The sequence below is a fragment of the Sinocyclocheilus grahami genome, unplaced genomic scaffold (assembly GCF_001515645.1).
Source record: "Sinocyclocheilus grahami isolate Dianchi unplaced genomic scaffold, SAMN03320097.WGS_v1.1 scaffold375.1, whole genome shotgun sequence".
In the NCBI taxonomy this organism is placed as follows: Eukaryota; Metazoa; Chordata; class Actinopteri; order Cypriniformes; family Cyprinidae; genus Sinocyclocheilus; species Sinocyclocheilus grahami.
This window is the reverse complement of record NW_015505554.1, coordinates 285,739-290,304: the sequence shown is the minus strand read 5'-3', so window position 1 is coordinate 290,304 and position 4,566 is coordinate 285,739. Positions and strand designations below refer to the sequence as shown.

Here is a 4,566-nt window from a genome sequence, read left to right as displayed (position 1 = left end):
CGACTGTTTTGTCTGTGCAGCCTATAAGAATAGGCCTATGTCGTGCAATAACGGTTTTAATAGCCTATATTCTATTCAATGACATTGTTAACTGTTTTTATTTATAACATCTGCTGCTTTGCTTCTGTGAAAATGAATAGACATCAGCCTTAAACTTTGTTTTTGTCATTTACATCAGTTATATTTGTATAAAATACACTATATATTTTAGTGTCAGTACATTAATGGCACATTTGAGCAGCATTAGTAAACTGTGTAAATATAAAGAAATGCCAAATCACATGCAGGTTTTTTCAGACCGGAGACCATAATCGTGGAATAATTAATTTTATTATGATATGAAACATCCAATTTTTCTTTCAATAATGTTTTTTAAAGTTTTGCAAGAATTTCGTGATACTAAACTTTTTATTAGTTGTCATAGCAAGTGATTTTAAAAGTAGGATGGCTCACTTTTTATAAGATGACTGAAAATTTTACTTGAATTCCTATTCTTACTTTTGGAAACCTAGTTGTTTTATCATTATTATTATTATTTCTGTTGTTTCTAGAAGTAATAATTTTGATAATTGTCAACAGGAAAAAATATAACCACACACACATTGTTTGTCCACAGAATAGTTACACATTGTTAAATAAAAAGCGTCCCGCACGAACCTCTACCTCCGCCAGCAGGACCTCAGTTTCAGACTCAGTAAAGTTTTTTTTTTCTTTGTGCTCGTCATTCTCAAGCCTAGAAATTTGGATATTGGCGTGTGCTCTTTTATATGGTAATGATATTAATTAGGGGGCGTTTACAAGGCGGAGATCTGGCACCAGTCAGCTACGCACAATTTCAAGATCATTTGCGATTTATAAATATCACATCTGCAAGAGAGGCGCACACACGTGTTTTTGTGCGCACGTTCGTTTTCTCTGAATCACACTTTTGAGAAATTATCTTAGAACAAATTTAGGATGGTTTTTACGCAACATTTTATAAATGAGCCCCGGTATCTCTGTGCATTCAAAATGCCATCAATAAAATGCACCTGTGATCATTGTCCATAACATAACCCCACTGCCACCATGGGCCACTCGATCCACAACGTTGACATCAGCAAACCGCTCACCCACACGACGCCATACACGCTGTCTGCCATCTGCCCTGTACAGTGAAAACCGGGATTCATCCGTGAAGAGAACACCACTCCAAAGTGCTAGACACCATCGAATGTGAGCATTTGCCCACTCAAGTCGGTTACGATGACGAACTGCAGTCAGGTCGAGACCCCGATGAGGACAACGAGCATGCAGATGAGCTTCCCTGAGACTGTTTCTGACAGTTTGTGCAGAAATTCTTTGGTTATGCAAACCGATTGTTGCAGGAGCTGTCCGGGTGGCTGGTCTCAGACGATCTTGGAGGTGAAGATGCTGGATGTGGAGGTCCTGGGCTGGTGTGGTTACACGTTATATATATATATATATATACACACACACACACACTGAACAAAATTATAAACGCAACACTTTTGTATATATATATATACACACACACACACACACTGAACTTCTCTTCAAGTTCTCTTGTAAAATAAAATGTAAAAAACAACTTGGAATAAACTACAGAAAGCGAGTAAAGAACTCTCAACATTAGGCTACAAAAATGGTCAGTTTAATCTCACAAAGACTCCCGATAATAAAAAATCTGACTACACTGCATAATTAATCTCTTACACTGCGTCTTTGTTGTTCATGATGAATTCGGTGCTTTTATTATTATTGCAGCTTATGATCAAATAGCTGCAGTACTCAGACTTTGCCACAAGGAAAAGTGTGTACGGCTGCTCAGACCCTGATGTGACGGTAAGTACTTTTCCACGTCAAAGACCGTTTTTATAAATATGAACGTTGCTGTGGATTTTAGCGTACATACACTCTAAGATCAAATCTGTGCGTGCGCACATTTTATAAATGAGGCCCCAGAACTGCAATCCTCAGAAGAACACCGAGGATGAGGACTGTGCTCATGAGTTTATAAGTGCTGTGATGGTAGTGATTTAATAAAGACCAAAACATTCTGCATTGTGCTATTGGGATTTCATTACCAATTTTATGAGGGAAAAAATGCATTAAAACACTTTTTTATTCTCTCACTCAAACTCGCACTTACAGGCACTGCTGCATGTCCTCATAATGAAGAGGTAGAGACTTGAAACCTGAACACACACACAATTTAGAGACCAGTGGGGTTTTTTTTTTAACACAAAAGCAGTGTCTGGTCACAGCTTCCTTCACATCAGGTCTCCAATTAGCAGGGCTGTGCCCGAAGCCCAATACCTTATTCAGAAAGGCATGGATAATGGCTATATAAAGGATAATTCTGCAGAATAATATTTGGCTGAGGCTGGCACGGTCACTCCTGGTGTTTGCTGGATAACGGGTGAGCCAGGGGATCAGCGCAATATTATACATACACCTCTAAAGTCACTACACGATAATGAGTGTGTGAAGGGAATGAATGTAAACTTTATGAATGAAATGAGCCGCATTGCCGTCTCTCAAAAACCAAACCAGCACTCTGTCAGGAGTGGGCTATAATCAACTTAGCTACATGTAGGCTGCATTTTCTACTAAGCCTACATGTTTGCTTCTTTATCTTCTGCTGGTTTGCGTGGCACACAAACATTTGTTTAGTGAAGTTCTGCGTAATGAAAATGTGAGCCTCGAATTAGATTCAGTTGTGTTCAAATGATCACTAAACGTTTGTCATGAAATCTCTCTGCTTGTATGATACATTTTTTTTTAGAAAAATTTTTAATTTTATATTTTAGAAGACTGCATTGGGCAAGTAGTCGAAACAAATTTCTTTCTTTACATTCTCTTTTTTTTCTCCATACTTTTCCAAACTGCGCAGAAACCGGTGAGCCAAAGGAAAGCATGTTATTTTACATTACACACTTGTTATTGCGTAGTAATTTTAGAAGGTTAAGTAAATGAGTGTAAACTCTATGAATGAAATAAGTGCAAATAAAATTGCAGTTGCCTTTTTCCATGCATTTCCTGGAAATTACTTAAATCAATTTCTATGTTTCCAAACGCCGTAGGAACTCTTTCTGTTTTAATTAGAAGATATTTAAATATTTATTTATCAGATCACGAAAGGTTCCCAAGCTGGGACTCGAACTTGCGTCGCACATAGTGCGGTTGTGCTTCGGGCGATGCGAGTTCGAGTCCCAGCTTGGGGACCTTTCGTATTGCCAATACAAGGCTATCCCAGCTGGCTGCTCCCAGTATAGGTCATAAACCCCGCCCTCTCTGTGTGATCTAATGGGACAAAATAATAAATAATAAAATTACACTTCAAATGTTTTTTGTCATTTTATGTAGTTTTTATCATGTGACGTCATGATAGACAGCTGAGATTGACAGCTTCTCGGAGCGAACTGATGCACCCAAAAACTTTTTCGGGATCTTCAGGAGGAGATTGGAGTTGTATTTACCTTATTTTAGCACAAGCCTCTTGTACGGCAATCAGCAGACAACAATTGGAGCAGTCAGGCTAATTAAAAAAGGTTCAGGTGCATGTGCTTGGGATCGACTCCGCGGGAGTGTGGGCAGGACACGGCTCCACTTCACTCACTAGCGCAAATCAGCACAATATATCCGCGCCCTATTGGGACACTGACGGCTTCACTTTTCTTCAATGGAAGAGAGTGAAGGTGCGTTGTCCATTTTTTTTTAGTGTCTATGGCTCCGACTGTTAGAAGACATTTAATACAAAGATACAATACAAATAATTTAGTGATTGTTACAGATACAGATACTGGCTCCGCTGCACACCCCTACTAATTAGCATCACACAGGTGGCTAGGGACCTTCGTTTAGATGTTCCTGAATGGTCCAGGCTTGAAGAAGGCCTCCGGCGAAAGCAGTCTCAACAGTCTGCAATGTGGAAAGGAATATAGATTAACTGCTGAGCTGTGAAAGTTGTAAGTACTTAGTAAATTGACCATCAGGCCATTTGATTTATATCCTTTAAATCCTGATGATCGTAAAGGACTACCTGGTTTAGTATTCTTGTATTTTAATGATCTACTAAAGTTAGATTACTACATTGTGCGTCATGATTTACTAAAAAAAGACATTGTTGATTCTGATCAAGGAAGTTGCTTACAAGAATTATATATATCATTTGATCACTAGGCAATCATAATATTAGTCACAGTAGTAAATGTTAAAAAAAATGCAAGCTTAATGTACTGCTTACTGTAGACATATATATATATATATATATATAAGCTTACATAATTGTACTTTTAAAATCCAAAGGACCTTATACCTGGTTTGGGCCCCATTTTCTCCTCTAGAGGTGTGTGGATGCAGTCAGGGAATATATCGCTGCTGTGATGGTGAACATCTTCCACATGACCAGCAATTCAATGGACTTTGCAACAGCTTTTCTTCTCATCTTGAAGGGTGTGCACCAGAAGAGGAGGTTTATGATGCTTTTTGTCCAGTATGGAATCTCTCCACATCCGCACTTTCCCAAGAGCATCATTTTTCTAATTTAACGTCCCCCCCCCC

The 4,566-nt window shown here is 38.7% G+C and overlaps 1 long non-coding RNA gene across 1 annotated transcript in view; it reads right to left on the bottom strand.

Moving 5' to 3' along the window:
• The window catches only part of LOC107549562 (uncharacterized), a 13,009-nt gene extending 8,611 nt beyond the window's left edge, over positions 1-4,398 (bottom strand). The window contains exons 1-2 of the long non-coding RNA XR_001604576.1: positions 4,322-4,398; positions 3,677-3,924 (exon numbers count right to left, since the gene is read on the bottom strand). This is a non-coding gene — a long non-coding RNA (uncharacterized lncRNA). The remainder of the gene's footprint in view (positions 1-3,676; positions 3,925-4,321) is intronic.
• Positions 4,399-4,566: the final 168 nt, after the last annotated feature.